Source organism: Pyxicephalus adspersus, unplaced genomic scaffold (genome assembly GCF_032062135.1).
Source record: "Pyxicephalus adspersus unplaced genomic scaffold, UCB_Pads_2.0 Sca49, whole genome shotgun sequence".
NCBI classification, from domain to species: Eukaryota; Metazoa; Chordata; class Amphibia; order Anura; family Pyxicephalidae; genus Pyxicephalus; species Pyxicephalus adspersus.
The window spans coordinates 1-17,378 of record NW_027317056.1 but is presented as its reverse complement, the minus strand read 5'-3'; the positions used below and the strand labels follow the sequence as shown (position 1 = coordinate 17,378).

Here is a 17,378-nt window from a genome sequence, read left to right as displayed (position 1 = left end):
TGTGAGTAATGAACAAGGGGGAAAAGTTCCACCAGGACATTTCTGTTATGGAAACAAGATATCAAGGCCGGTGGAACCCCAACATGAAGGGCGACTACTGCTGGTTTCTGCAACAGGAGACAGCGAAGAGCCACAAATGCAAAAGCAAGTGCCTGAAACACTTCTGTGTGTTGAACAAGGCCTCAGGTGAATTATGTGTAATTGTATATGTTGTTGCAACATAAAACTATGTTTTTGTAATGTCATGGAACTATGAGGCAAAAGTTAGTTATGTATAGAGATTACATAGTAACTGTAGAAAGAAAGAATGTAGCTAATTGCATCTATACACGTAATTAACTTAAGATCCTGATGTCCTAGGCAGAATCGAACTTCAGATTTGGATTCAGCACACTTGATTTAGTATAGGACACATGGATAAAACCAAGTAGCAGACAATATTTATTTTTTTTGATGCAGTGTAATAGTGAAAAGGTGACATCAGGAACTGGCATACTCATCTTATGGGCAGAGATTCAAGGAAAAGGCTATATTTGAGATAGACAAATGAAAAGGTTAACACACAGACATCAGACCTTGGATAGCTGAAAACTGTAATATGTTTGAATGTGTAAGATATACAGGAGAAGACACGATGATGATGGAGTACTTGAGGCCTTCTGTCATGCATAGCAGTGAAATGTAATGGTCTGGGGATACTTCGGTGTTGGTAAGATTAAATATTTACAGAATACATGTCACACTATGGGAAGGCAATCAAGCAAAACTTTGTAAAAAAATTCATTTGGTATAGCGTGAGCCCTGTGGGTCAATGAAAATGTGGGATAAATGCTTTGGGTATGTCAAAGCCAAAAATACTTCAACAAGAGATGGAGGCAAAGCTTAATATGCACTAATAAAACAATTAGATTAATGGTTACATGTTATTGCATCAGTTTTATTTGTCCAGTCACATAAATTAGTCTTTGGCTTTACTCAAATATGGTTTGCATCATATATGACATCACATTTAGTGGCCTTGGTCCCTAGCCCAGCCATTCTCATCCAGGGTTCCTCCAGAAGTTTCCAGGGATTCCTCAAGCTGAGACATTTATTTGCCATGTGATGGTGCCTGATAAGCTCCAGGGCCAGTTGGTAAAGCCAGCAACATGAGCTAATGACCCTTTTAGCTGTCATTTGTCCAAATAACTGATTAGAGCAGGGGTTCCCCAACACCTGAAAATTGTTTTCAGGTCCCACAGAGGTAAAATGTTTGGGAAAGTCAGCTTTATCTACAAGGGACTGCACAGAACCCGCAATCTTGATATAGGGCAGTAATTCTATGAATATATTCCCTAGTAAGTCTATGTTAAAGAAAGAGGTACTTAAATACCAGTCTAGTGTTTTTGTTACCTGACTTTTAAAGGGTTTGTCTTTATCATCCGTTGAGGGACAAAGGAAATCTTTCACCGTCTGGTTTGCTACAAACAAATTGACTGAATACACAAGCAAAAAAAATCTGTTGTCCACCCTGGGATAACCTCTCCTAATACCAGAATGCCAAAGCATGAGCAAACAGAGGGGTGGTAATCATGTTCCCGATTGGACAAATGATTTTACAGCAGACTCAAAAAATCCTAGTTTCTTGTCCATTGGAGGAGACAGAAAAGCCTTGGAACTTCTAAAAGTAGTCCAACTATGGTTTGGCCAACACAACTATCAGAGAATCTGGAGACTACCTGAAGACCTTACACCAAAAGGTGGTATCAGCATAGGCCATACCATCCCCTCAGCATGCCTCTGTGTTTTTCTAGCACCCTGGAAGGGCAGAAGTATTTTCTTTCACTCTTGTGCTAGCTAGTTAGGTGGCTGGGTATTTTTTAATTTCCTCATCATCATGCATAGAGTTAACAATAGAGGACTGAGTGCTGAAGACATTTGTAGTTGTGTGTGTACACTGTGCTTTCTTTGCAGCCACACAATGCAGAAGAAGCACCTACCTGCTGTTCCTGATGACTACCAAGAATGACCTGGTTGTGGACCCTCCACTGCTATCATCTATTTGTGTTCTGTGAGTACCTAATCCTTTTGTTGTACCCCTATCCTAGGTTGTCAAAAAAACTAACATGTCTGGTTCTAGTCACAGAAATTTCTCATAAGAAGTTGTTTGAGACTAAGTGACTATCAATGTGATCTGGCAACCTTTTTCAAAATCTCCCCACCCTTTGCACTACCACCAAAGCTAAAAAATAATTAATAAATACATTGGGAGAAGTTTCCCAGATAAGCTACATGCTCCGCTAAACATCAATGTGAACCGGGCATTCTTACCAGCCCTTCCTGCTGGTCCATATCTTCCACTGTATTATCTGCATAACCCAATGTAGAACACAAACTGGACAGTTAAAAAGCAGCAGCATGCTGATGGGATCATCCTTTTGCAACTGTCTGACTGCTCTGGCCCATCCTCTCCTAGTCAATACAGGGGCCTAAAAATGGCGTATAATAAGAGATTTATGTACATGCATAATAATTGGATTGTAAGTACTTCTTTTTAATCCAGAGCTTTGTTTCTCTTTCTTTATAAAATCCCATCAGCCTTCTGTGTTAAATGGCGCACAGCATTATTAAGCTAAGAGTAAGAACATATTGTGAGTATGGGGCATCTCTAGCCAGCCAGCTAAGGTGTGACGCCATGGCACCTTGCTCACACCTGTAATTGTGTAGAGTGGGGCACCCAAATCATCACATTAAGGCTGCTCTGTGCATTAATAGGAACCACCTACTACTGCCATTTATAGAATATGGAATATCCAGGCTGATAAGCATCCAGCTAGAAGACTTATGGACAGTGCGGGTGGCTAAGCCTGGAGTTGATCTTTAATTTATTATATCCGTCTCGACATAAGCGTTCAGGTAACAAGGAATCAGTGGAATGTAGATTGTGTATACTTTGCAGCACCACTGACCCCCTACTGGATGAGAAATCATTTTGTAGGAAGGAGGAACTAGCTTTTGATATTCTTTCACTCTCCTTCTGTAGTCCGTGTAAAGGCATGGGGACCCAAACTGGGAGGAATTCCTTTTACACAGCGGGGCAGTGGGAAGAATGTCACCCTTACAGATAGCCAAAAAGATCAATTGTATCACATAAACTGACCTAAGAGGCACACAATGCTCATTAATCAAGGAACCTCTAGCAACTTCTAGTCTACAGCATCTATAACTACTTAAACTGTATTGGAGTTCTAAGATGTCACCAGTTTAGAAGTAAGCAGTGCTTAGAGGAGTTATTTAAGGTGCAGAAGATAAATCCTGGTCACTGTCATCTCTTAAATTAAAGCTGAAGGAGAAGCTCACTGTGACAACTTGCTTTTCACCCCATTCCCCTTGCTAGTAGTGAATGAAGGGTTTATGATGTCTCCTTTGAGCCTGTATATGGGAATAATTAGTTGTGTAAAACACCAAAAATTCATACATTTTTCACAAACAATTTGACACAGAAAAGCTCCATCTATAGTACATACACAAAGAAACATTTTAATTAAATTGTAAACACAAATAAAATAATAAAACCAGATACCTAGTGATTAATCTTTGGAAATAAAAGTTTTCTTCGATGCAAATATAAAGTAAAAGATTAGGGAGAGGAAAACCTGCATACAGAACCACATTTGCCTTTAAAAAAAAAATATAAAAAATACAGTACACATGCTGTCCACGTTGTACTTATTGGATCATTTCTAATTAGTTACTGCACTTTTTATGCTTAGAAATAGTGGTATAGGAGTATTTACATTAGAAATGAAATCTAAAATTTGGATAACAGCAGAAGTACTGAATGTCTGTACAACATGTATGAATACATTTGTTTGTGTGGCTTTTGTATTCCTATACATATATAGGGATGAAAACCATGCTCAAAACTGATCAAAAGAAGGTCAACTGCAGGTCCAATGCACCTGCAATTCTAAATGATCGGATGTCACTGACAGAAGCCCAAAGCCTGTCAACACAAGCCCACAAGTATTTGAAAAGGTTTCCTCTGCATATTAGGGAGAAGTTTTTTAAAACATTTGCAAATTGTATGTCATCCATGTCTATGAAAGATTTCTGTGAGACTTCATTCTGCCGTTGTTACCACCTGGTCAAAGCAAACAGCCAATTACAAAACATTAAGGTCTTAAGGTCGTTTAAAGGCCAACTTACCTGTGAGTGCTGGACAACTGGCTGAGATTTTTATGCATTTTAGTTTTGTAATTGATTTGTATAGACAGGTCAATGCTTTGAAAGGGACATGTTGCACTCTAAAATATTTCATTTCACTTTTAGTCATAATCCTAAAGCAATGTGAACAAGAAAAAATGTTAACGTTAACAGTACCATTGGTAATATACCAACCCAAAAATAGAACCATACCCGTAAGTCTGATTTACAAGGAAACTTTAACATCTTTTCTGGACACATGCACACATACATTGAGACCATTGTATTGCACATTCCGGATAAATGCTTATTAGTTGGAGGACTACAATGTAAACAAAGTTGATTTGATCACAGGAAGCAAGTTCAATAAATATGTATGAGGCCCTACACAGAAGAGCACTACATTTAGGCCATTAGGATCTGCCCTTCTAGCATGATGTCGAGTCCATAGCCGAAAGAGTCAAGATGCTTCTGTCATTTGAATAGTAGGGATCCAATTCACTCCAAGATCTAAAGTAATAAAAAGAAAAAAATGGGCAAACTAGAAACATCTTACATCAACAGAAATGCTATGCAGTGTCTCCTAGTCTTCTCTGCTGGTAAAGAAACCGCGGATACTGCAAATACGTGAATGGTCATTAAACTGGTAAAAATACATTGACAAAATACAGTTCTGAATGTATAACTTAAAGGAAAATGCTAGTCAAAGCATACAACTCAATATTAGAAATTCTAATTTAGCCACATCAGATATATAGCTGCCTTTAACCTGGAGACTCTGGGGACAGCTGGTTCACAAGGACCTTCCTAAATTAAAAACAGATGTCCAAAACCCTTCAGAACACGGCTTTCTGACTGGTGTGCCTCTTTAATAATACAAGCATCTTATCCAGTGGTTTGGAAGTAAGAACATTATGATATGAAGGAAGAAATCAAATTATTTACTAGTTATCTGTAAAGTACAATCACATCGACCAATAATCTACAAAGGTTTATTTACATCTAACCTGCTAATATTGGCCTGTATGTGGTTAGCATAAAGTGAATGATTCATTTTTGCACATACTACACAAAATCATTTTGTGAAGTTGCAAATTAAAATGCAAAAAACTTTTTAAAGCATTCATTTAGTGTTTTATTTCAAAATAAGGTCCCTTTTAGGAGAACACATTTTAAACTAGTGTTTGAACAGAGTTCTAAATAACTCATCTAACACTTTTATAATAATGTATTTGGTGATGACATCACTAAAGGTGATGCATATTAATTTTTGAGGGTCATTGGGCAGCTCATGTATAAGCATTTGTATACAAGAGGGTAATGCTTAAAGGCAATAATCAGGACTAGCTATCTAGTCATCCCTGGGATGATTACGTCTCCTGAGAAGAGAAACAAAAATATTGCTAATTAATCTATTGAAACGTAAAATGTATGTGTGGGCAAATTGTTTTTTCTTATTAATTCTAGGAAAAGATGGAAAGATGCGCTCTCACTATCTGCCCCAGTGACCACACTGAAAGTGATATGGAAAGTTGTAAGTCCTCCAAATGGCACAATGGATGTTCCTGAGCCTATTTTCTAAGAGGGGATTCCACCTTTAAAAGATTTTCCCTTTACTCTTTGGGAAAGAAAGTGATGGGAAATCTACATACAAGCTAAAGAGAACAGAAAAGTCTAAAGCTAATGTTCTATCCTTTGTTGGCTGCTAGTTTCATCCCCCAATGTATCGTCCTGTGATTGATCTATCTCCATTCCTGAATATCCACTGAAAAACACAAATCTATCTTTCCATGTGCTAACACTTTTACAAAATCTGGTTAAGCTGCCTCTTGATAGCTCTTTAGGTACAAAGATGTGTATGTAAATACAAATATACATGGCAACATTTATATTCCAAACCACCCCACACTGCCAATTTGGGTTGTTAGGATCACAGGAGATGGAGATTCTATAGCTTCTCACCACTTAGATTTCTCATGCTTTTCCTTAAAACTTTGATGTAGAAGGTATGGAGACTTCATGCTATCAAGAAGAGTCTCTAGGCTTGAGAAGGTGTTTGGACCAAACCAAAGAGCTTTTACACTGATTTTAGTTTAGCTACATTGAAAAGACACAAATCATTAAATGGGTTAGAAGATACAAATTCCTTACGCTCCTGTGAACTCTACAACCTCTGACTAGCAGTGTTTTGAGCTGCTTTACATTATGTCAATGTAAATAGAAAGAGAAGACTAACCTTGAGTGCATATACTAAAAGGATGATTATTTTGGACCGGAAAACATCAGATTTCTTTTTACAGATCTAAGCAGAGGTAGATTTGAATGTTTTTCTAACCATACAGTAAAGTACTATTTCACCACATATATGATTTTTTTATTTTTACAGACCATAACTGACCATCGTAGCTATTGATTGCCAATTCCATCCCAATAAATGCTGGGGTAAAATAGTTACCTAGTTCTCCATTGACCTACACTTGTGTAATACTGAATACAACTATGGAGTGATGCCTAAAACACCAGCAGCAAAATAAAATACTTTCTAAAAATGGGCTTCCAGTAAACCATTCTGGTCTATTCTTCTCAGCACCAACAGGGGTCACTCTATGGTCTAGTAAATGCTAATAGCTTGCTGCTGAGAGATGAACAACTTGTTGATTTATCTCTCCTAATATTAGAACATTGATGGTTATGTCAGTCAGTAACAAGTAATTAGAACTTGTTCTTACTAATACTTTATACTTCACTATAATCAACATATTTGACCTTTACAATGAAGATCTCATTTACCTGGGTTTTCCCACAGGCACACGTTGTTGTGGGAGAGTGACAAATTATTTATAAAAGTGCTTTGGTGTATGTATGTATTGTGGTGGAATGGTGCTTCAGTTTAAGTCAGAAATGCACCCAACGAATGGTAAAAAAATAATCCAGCTTTTTCAGTAAAATTTCAGGTTTAAAAGGGCATTTTCAGGATGAATGTATAATAAAACTTCTGTAGGAGACCTGGATCTATTTCCACCAATCAGTGCTCCACAAGTGTCATTGGGCAAGTTTTTTATAGATTTCAATGAAGGTGGTGCAGAAAATGGGCACTGGGCAAAAGTAACTTTATTTCAACCTGAAAATCTCCTTTAGGCCTTTTGCATAAAGTAAAGCAAGCAGTTTTCTTTACAGTTGTTAGCTAATTAACATATTAGCATATTATAAAAGTATGGAATAGAACACCATTTAGTAAGTGCAATCAATTACATTATCATAGTGTAAAGAACCCATGATCCAGTGTATGAAAGAGAAGGATGATTACTTGTACATAGCACAAAGTTATAGAGAATATCAGAATTCATTTATAAACACCACCAGAATAAAGGAGTGCCGGGTTCTCTCTGTACTCTGGTAGCTGTGGATTCCAAAGCAGCAATAATTAATGTCTATGCAAGCCATGCATGTGTCAGACACATTGTTTTATACAAATGAACCCCGAGCTCCAGATGACAGAATGACACCAACACACAAAAAAAGATGCTTTGCAGCAACACAATGAGTTTGTTATTCTAAGCCACAGCCATATGTCCATCATTTCTGTTCACATATCATTATTATATTACTTAGGTCTTCTGATAAACATTCTGGACTTTGCCACATTATTATTAGGAATACCTTATGTACTGTGTATTCTGTGATAATTGTGATAGGAGGAGGACTGTCTGGGAAAACTCTTACTGGAACAAAGAATACGGTGCTAAATTTTTAAGGTGAAGTCCTCAAATATATATTAGGCCAATCAGAAGAATCCTTCAGTAAAACAGTATTTAGTCTCTGAACAATACTGAATAACCCATGCATAACAGCTGTTATAAGTGCCAACTGTACAATAAACAAAGAGTGGGGGGGGGGGGTTTTGCTTTTGGTACAAATGAGATTACATTGGGGGTGGTAATTATATTGGCAACAAGAGTTGGAAGACAATGCATGTCATGCCAGACTCTAATTCCACTTCAAAAGATTGATTTACGATAAACTTATTAAACTAGGCTGTGTAAAGGTCCCAAAACAACTCTTTAAAAAAAAATCTAGCAGAATATATTATCACTACAGGATAAAGTGTGGCTTAGGATAAAGACCCGTAAAGCAAATTTAAAGCCAATTAGGGCACCAAATCTAACTTTTCCAAAGCCGCTGAACTCCCATCAAAACCCAAGAAGCAATCAGTAAAAGAAAGATTATGAGTCCCGAATTCCCAGTTGGCAAAACAAAAAAACAGCATTTGTGATTTTGCAAAGGATGCATTTATTTATGAAAATGGAGATATCTGATAAGAATGCTAAAAAATTACATTTGTATATAGCACAGTCTTTATAAATATTTACTCTTGGTGATGCTCTGAGCTACACACAGACATTTAAAATAAAATATGTATTTTATACTTTGCCATTTATGTTCTAAATATAAAATAAAAGTAGTTTGCATATTGCTTCATCTGAAACATACATTAATACAAGAAAAAAAAAATGAGCAGATATGAAAGTGGACTACCCTCTTAGGAACACACTTAATGCACTCATTTTGTTGTCTGATGCAGCAGTTTAAGGGAGATCTCTAACTTTCTGAATGTTTTGCATGGTATTTGCAAGGTAGGACCATGGGATAATCAACTGTTGCATGTTCAGTAAGTTCTCCTATGGGTAATAGACAGCTATCATGTCTGTGTTCAACATCTACAGGTGTCTCCGGAATGCTCATACAGACAACGCAGTGTTTCCCCCCCAGCCCATTTTAGCTGGGTGCACCACCCGGCACTTTTCAGTAACCACCCGGCTGTTTTTGGGTAGTTATTGAAAAGTTGGGTGACAATACAGGGGCACTAAACAGTGGGGGCATAATAAAAAGATGATGGAAAAATGGGATCTAAATCTAAAGGGGTTGGCATTTTTAAAGTTGGAACAAAGTATAGTGGGACGGTAGAAAACTGACAGAATTAGGGAAGTTACTGGATTCCTATGGCAACAACAACTAGGAACACTAAATTTGTTATGTTTTACCTGCCTACTTTTTGACCACCCAGCTGGAAAAAAAATTCTGGGGAGAACACTGTAACGCATTCCAAACACAGCCAATAGCCCCACCATTGCAACAAGCAACATGTGACCACCGGTTAAAATGAATGTTTCTTTAACTTATATAATCATATATAAACATGTCAGGATATACGTACTGACTAAACTACCTTGCTGCTTTAATTTTTTCCATTTTTCAGTTGTGTATTTACATTTGTAAATTCTTTTTATCCAAATATGCATTAACAGTTTAACTGAGCTCCTTCTTGGTCAAACTTCCCAGCTTTTTACAACCCCTGTCAGTTCATCAAAAACACGTGACAGCTAAGGTAGAAGGGTGAAAGAGGATAGGAAAAGGAAGTTTTGGAATTGAGATGTTATGTTTGCACAATGCAGACCTGGAGATCATTCAAACAACCATGATTGGGTTCTTTTCTTCAAACAACATCAGGTTACAAAATGGCTGCATTTATGAAACAGACTGAATAACTGCTGGGAAATATGTTGATGTATGGGGAACACTTAGGGACACACTGAACCAAATAAAAGTGCATGGCATACCTCAATAAATTAAGTTTTTTCTAACATACCACGCATCTACCAGAAACTATGTAAAATTGGAATTATGTATGGGCTGGACAAAGAACATTGAAAGGCTGGGCAAAGAAGGGTCATACACAAAACCTGTTCCCAGCATATAAACCCAGTGTTAAATATTTTTGGTTAACAATTTCTAGGAAGGGAGGAGGTACTAAAAATTAGCATCTTCATTTCGGCACATGTACTACAAAAAAAACATTTTGTACCATTGATAAAGCACACGCTCAAAGTTTTAAATGAAAAAAAAATCAGAAATCAAATGGCCATACAAAGAGGGTACCTGGTGCTAAATTATGCAAACAAGATGCAAAAGGAAAGAGAAACGAGACAGACACATAAGACACATACAACATATAGACGAATCTTATAAAAATACAGAAGACAGGAAATTAAATAAGAAAAAGAAAAGTTCATTAATGCATGTTGCTCCACCTTGGTTCTCAATGACCTATGAGAATGTAAGCCCCGAGAAAGAGAGAAAGAGATAGGGAGAGAGGCCTTTCGCTTAGTCATCTAAAGCTGCAGGTTCATCATTTTCCAGTTTATAAGAGAATCGTTGGCAGCAAAGGGTATTTAAAGAGGTTCCACACCTTGCGACCCGTGGTGCTGTGCAGCGACCCATCATTCGTTCCAGCAGTCTTCTAATAGACGCGCACGCTGTCTCTCCACCGTTGTAGCAGCACATTGAGTCCAAGCAGTTGATACCTGATCCTGTCTCAGTAAGCTGAGGAGGAGATAGAAATATGACAGCAAGGCATTGTTACAAGTGCATTCACATTGATATTAGCTAAAGAAACATTTTTGAAATGTTTCAGTCGAAAGAGAAATTTAGAGATGCCACTGACAAGAAAGAAAATCACACCTGACAAGTAGAATATGTTAGCATTTTCAAAAAAAAAAAAAAAAAATAGGGACACTACTACAGAATACCTAAACCTACTTTCCCGTGCGAGAGACCCACCTGTAATTTCAGAGGTTCATGTACACTACAGTGCAATTTATTATTTTTACTGTACCCAACAACAGTCCAATCAATGACCATGTATTACAAGAAGCACTCATAGGCCTAATAAGGTACCATAATTGCAAATAACCTCACTTTGCCAAACCAAATTAAAAGCAATCACCACTATAATTTAATAGGTATTATGTTATGAAAAAACAGAGAATCAGAGTTTGCACTAAAAACTTGTTCAGAACACAAAACTCATCAAAAACATTCCTATGTATATAAAGGATGCGCATTAGGATTTTTTTTTTTCTTAAGCCAATGTCTTGAGTTAACCGATTCCTATTATGATTCTTCAAAAATAAAAGTGTGCACCCTTTTGAGGCTAGAGATCTTCTTGTCTGTCAGAACACAAGGACAAGGAAATGGACACTTTTAAATAAGCCACCCTGCTGCATACTGTGCTCCTAATGTTCCAACCAGCTGCTTATACAATTCATTGAACCCTACACCAGGATTAATGCATTGGTCGCATAAGGGAGATTCCCCTACAAAATTTACTCAAAAATTCATCTCCAGTGATTAGCAATGGGTACCTAGACACAATAGAGTATAGCACGTGGTAATAAAAAGATGTGTATGATCAACTCAGTTGGATTTGGAGTGCAATAAAAAGTACTTTTAAATCATGTCCAATTGAGACATATTGCATTGTGTTTGGCAGAGGAATCCGAGTATAACTGGATGTGGCCGGGCAGCCTTTTACACAGTTGTACACTTGATAATATTCCTGCTGAAAAATTTGAATAATGTAGCAAACAGCAGTTCAGTAAGTAATCTGCATGTTGTGAACCTAATTAAAAAAAATTATTGCACACTATGCCATAACTGAAGCCAGTTGAGAAAAAACCCTCAAATTTTAAGGTGACCATTAATGCCTTCTGGAAATGTTAGTTGTGTTCTTTACTTTGAAGTGCTGGCCTAGCTAAGGTATGCAGATCAGGGAAGTGTGAACATTGTCCCAGTATTAGACTCCAATATCAAAATAATGAAGAAAAATGAGCAACAAGACTGTTAAGCAATAAGCTTTAAAGAGGAAGGCCAACAATGGCAGCTTTCATATTTCTATCTTTAGGTTTACTTTAAAGATGAATGAACATTGAGATGCCATGTTTTTGTTTATGTTGCTCCATTTGGAACAGTGTACAAATTTTGGACTGCACTGAGTGTGTGCAACGATTGTTGCTTTTGCCATGTTTGAGTGATTGAAAAAAGATCTTAAATATAGGCCATACTATGTTGAAACCTGAGCTGACAAGACTAACACACATTAGCCCTGAGTTTATTCTAAGGATCAGAGACTGGAAACACTTCACTGGAGAAAGCAAAAACATTTACCATCAAATGTGAACTAAAAGAAATACTCAAGTATACACCTACATAATCTAATAAAAGCAAGGTGACAGGATTTTCTAAGTCAGAGTGGTTAATTAAACTTGTTAAACTGGGATATTATGCCATAATATACATAATCAAGCAGCAAGGCACAATATAGTGTCAGGGTATATGCACTTGCATTTCAAACAAAAAATTTTACAAAAAAGCTTTCTATGTACTTTGATTTATCTGGATTGTGTGGCAGAGCATTTGCTGTTCAATACCCATAGTTTGTGCCTGCCTTTCTATGCTACATCAGAGCCACATAATAATGAAATCTTGTCATTTCCCCAAACAGTGCATCTAAAGCAGGCTGGCTAATTGATTGTCACCATGCATACTTATAACTGAGGTTGGAACTCGTCATTCTCTGTTAAGAGAACTACCTTCTCAAATGACTAAATACTTTATATATGATACAAAAGTAATGTTGTCATGGAAGACATGAACCTCCTAGGAAAGCCACAATTTTCCAGCCAGCTGGAGAACTTATTTCCCGGTTATTGGGTAAATATGTAATGGCTACCGGTGGGAGACGACCAATGGCCTTGCCAATATATGTACACTGGCTATAAACAAGCAGATCTGATTTATTAATATAATCCTACATTTGCCTAGGCAAATGAGGCGATCACTAAAATATGTTTTCTTACCAGAAGGGACACTATTTTATTATGTTTCCTTCTAGACAGAGAATCTTCAGATCTTCTATATATGAAATTGGTAATTGAGTCACAGAGGCTCAGATGATCATCACCTCTTGACAGAAATGGCTTCAGCAACCTCACGCTTTTCAATTAGAAAAATGTCCAGAATGCTAATATTTCCAGTACTTGGTATGAACACTATCAACATGAGATTCAAGCACAGTCTGTTTTTTTCTCAACACAATTAAAATCCTAAGTACACTTTTTTTTACCATATTACTGGGGGAATTTGTATTCCTGCTGAAGTGTGGAGAGGTGATATTTAACACAATAAATCTCCACAAAGTGGAGGGTTGGACAAATTCCAGCAATCAGAGAAAAAATGGTGATCTCTTTGAATATCTTCCATTGATGTCAATGGAAGAGTATGTCCTTTTACTACATCACATGGGCTTCTGGTGTTAAAAATGAACAATTCTAGAATTTCACTTTCATTTGTCCAACTCCATAATTGTGAGATGAAGAAAAGTTAAGCAAAGTGCGCGTAATATCTACCATTAGCATTACTGCAATGAAATAAATAATGTTAGTTTGTCATGCTGTCTTTTCTAGATGTGAAAGCACATTATGTGGGTTAAGGCACACGTCCACTAATGGATGAATTCACAAACACGTAAAGAATGTTTTCTAGAGTGATAGGATGTGTGGCATAAACACAGTTGTTCTTATATGACAAATACATGCCACCATTTCACGGGAAGTTCCACAAGTGACTACACATCACATTGCAGTTTAGAGTACTACCTAGTCTGCTCAAGTGTTCTGCTGGTTTGAGGCATCTGCTAGCAATTGCCTATTGTCCGACCCTCTGTGCTCGCTTTCAGCAAAGTCAAATGCTGAGCTGACTGAACCCTTATCCTCTTCCATCTAGAGGGATAGAAAAGTAACACAGCTAGTAAATTTACAGCCATTACTGGTAATTGTTTGAAAAAAAAAACACACTGATATCACCACCATGTCTATTCACACAACTACAGAAATAAATTATTTTACAGGCAAGCCAATATTTGAAACCTTTTTTTCTATACCTTTTCTATACATTTCCCAAACCTGCATTATTTTTGTGCCTATCCGCACAGGTAGCCAAACCACATTCCTACATGTGAATGACTCCAACATAGGGAATTCATAAAATGAACTGCTGGAAGAACTTGAGGGCAGGTTTGGAAAACATTGATTTAAGGTAAGAGCATGTATATGCAGCAAAAGTAACTTGTGGTCTCCTTACTGCAACATCATTTAATTGATTTTTATGGAATCCACAGGCTTAGTATAATTTATGTAATTAGATGGCATACAAGCTGATCAGAATGTTTTTGAGGTACTTTGCATACCAAAAACAATTTGCATGTAGATGCAGCCTATTAATCAAGGCCGAGTATATATATATATATATAAGAAAAAATAAATCCCATTTACTATTTAGAAGAAGCACATGGAGACATAACACATCCACTTTAGAAAATAAAAAGGGAATACAGTCTATTTTTCCCCTAGCGTTTTATTAGCCTTAAAACGCTAGTATGACAAACTATTTCTTAAGAAGCCTTCATGAGAAAGAAAACACGCTGGCCTGCATGGAGATGGTTTACTGTTAGTGGCATATGTTTCAAAGCTTGAAAAATTGTCACTATATCATTTTTGCATGTAACAGAAGAAACTGTAGGTAGAACCCCAACACTTTTCGAAAAAATAAAACCTGGAAGAATAATTCCATAAGAAAACAATATGCTTCGTAAATAGGGCAGTCCAAAGGGTGCAGCGCCCATAGCAAATCAGAAATGATTTCTTAATGTGCTGTCTGCCATCTCTTCCCTGCTCTTTATTCTGCCTTTTTGAATAAATGTTACATGTAGCTAATTCAGGGTCATCCTGGAAGTGTTGCAACTTTAAATTAGTTTCTCTAAATCTAACTATATCCTATTCATGAATACATTTTTTTAAACTTTTTAAAAGTTTCAGCTGGTATAAGAGCTGTGTCATAAAAAAAAAAAAAAAACGTACCTGTTCCTAGAAGTTCACCTGTCACCGGGCATATATTGTTTCTAGCTATCCAGCTATATAACATTGAATACAGTTTTCCTTATGAACATGAAACCACAAAAAACTATTGACATCTGAAGATTCCAGTGGTGAGATCTATACACGCTACCTGTCCTGTGTGTGGCTACTGCAGCCATTAGAAAAGTATTTTGTTACTGGGCAGTTAATGGTAAATCAGAAGATTGATGATCTCATCTTCTCGTTCTGCTCTGTCCTATCAGTTGGTGTTTTGTTGGCATGTGATTACTGGAGCACAACTGAATGGTACCTTATGCTGTTCCTTTTTTTTTTAACTAGGCTGAGCTTTGTATAGGGATTGCAGGATGCTGCCACTAAATTAGGCACCTAAACTGCTTGTATCTAAGAAGACATTTCCTGATGAATTAAGAAAGCAAATTTGCATTATTCTGTTCAGTTTACTTTTGCCCTAAATTCCAGTATAATCCAGGTAATCCATGTGCCTTATAATGAATGGAACTTTTTAAAAAACTTTTTTGTTGTTAGCTGCAGCCTATGATGTTTATTTTAAAGGACTCCTGAATGATATATTTTTTTGCCCACTCCAGATATACTTTTGATATTCACTCATGTAACCCCATTTTTAATGTCATACATTACTAAGCTGCTCTAGTACACAATCCAAAAGTAAGCACTCTCTGATGGCAAGAGGAGAAATTATTTAGACAGAAAGCTATCCTCCTGTCTTATTCTACTTTTAAGCACTAGGCTGCGAGTTAAAGCCTGTCTCAAAAGACTTTGCTAATTTTCCAGATGGATACAGGTTGTCATTTTCATTTTCTAATAGCCATACAAATGACTGAAGGTCAAACATTTACTACACCTACAACCAAAGTGCATAGTGAAAAAACAAAAACAAAAACGAGTAAAACAATTTTCTGCCTAAGCATAACTCTTGTTACAGTAGAATTTTGCTTCAGGCAATTTGGTGTACATGGATAGCTAGGCATCCTTTTTGTAGAGTGAGAGTATTTATATTAAGTGGCATGTACAAAGATATAGCCCAGGAAAACCCATAAAAAAAGATCTCCATGCATACAGATTTTGTTTTTAATAACTTAGGAAAATGGACACTGACTTAAGCAATTCTTACGTAAAACAAATATCTAAGGCCTATTTAGGTTTTTTTTTAAAGTTTTAGATAATGTGTATGGAAGGGATCTCAAGTTGGTCATGATTTTGTTACCATCACCAGAAGGATCCATTTTTTCCAATGGTTTATTTACTAACTAGGAATTTTTATTAGAGAACAGGAATAGTGAGAAAGACTTTACATCGGTTATACGTTGGTTGTAATGACAAAGGAGGTCAAAGATTTTTGTTGCATCCCACAAAACAGAAAGGAAATGAAATCTCCTCTCCAGGATCCAAGACAGCATCAAAATCCTAAATAGTATCAACTACTCCATACTCTATCTAAAACTATAAGTACTAGCTTTAGATATACTTTAAATATTGGCTTTTGCTATTACTACTACCAATTGGGGAAAAAATATTACACAATTGACCTTGGGGATTTTATAACTGTGGTTTTCCTAACTGCAGATCAAAGCATCTATGAATGGGGAATCTATTTCAGTAGATGTTTCCCCTGCTGTGCTCTAGTGATTGCAGACATACACTGAACTGACTGTATTTTCCAGATTTTCCCACTTTGCAGCCTTGTCTTAACTGCAGAATAATGCTGGAGGATTAGTTGCTAAGGGTTGGTGAAAAGCACACTGAATATTTTTTTTGTAATAAAACAAAAAAATCATGTGCGATCTAGTGTCCAATTAGGTATTACTGTCAAGAGTCTAAAGCTATGCTGGATGATTGATGCTTTTGAGGAACTACTGTGTTTGGCCAAAATGCAGTGTGCACAGAGTCTGCCATTGCATATCACTAAACAACGACTGGGATAACCGCTATCATTCCTATAGGGGAGGATACAGCAGGGTGTCTGCCACTAGTCCCCTGCCCTTCCCTCTCCAAAGAAATGAACAGCACTGTGCACAGCGCTTTGTGCATTCTCGTGACGCTAGAAAAAGTCCTTTTCCGCAACAGAACTCAATGTCTGTACATAGCTTAACTTTTACTGAACAACATTTCTTATAATCATAAATTAGATTCAAAGGATTTACTAGGATTAGATCTTTATCAGTATTTCTTAACATTATGTAGAAGTTTCAGAGTATCATTAAACTTAAACTATAAATTCATAGCCTTCTTTGTTACTTATAGTACATTTGCAGGGTTTCAGCAGTTTACCACCAACCACTCTAGAACCTGCTTTAAATTAAGTTTTTTTTTTTTTTTTTTTAAATAAAATTACAAAATTATTTTTACCTACTGAAATATAGAAAAAACTGTATGGTACAATAGGAGTTCTCTTTTTTATAT

At 36.7% G+C, this 17,378-nt stretch overlaps 1 long non-coding RNA gene across 2 annotated transcripts; it reads right to left on the bottom strand.

The window, feature by feature from the left end:
• Window positions 1-916: 916 nt before the first annotated feature.
• LOC140344823 (uncharacterized) lies at window positions 917-14,283 on the bottom strand. Of its 2 annotated transcripts, XR_011923678.1 has the most exons (3): window positions 13,680-14,283; window positions 10,433-10,566; window positions 917-4,695 (listed from the first exon to the last, which is right to left on the bottom strand). It is a non-coding gene; the product is annotated as an uncharacterized lncRNA (long non-coding RNA). The 2 variants fall into 2 exon arrangements; XR_011923677.1 differs by lacking the exon at window positions 13,680-14,283 and having other exon boundaries at window positions 10,433-13,668.
• Between the last annotated feature and the right edge of the window lie 3,095 nt (window positions 14,284-17,378).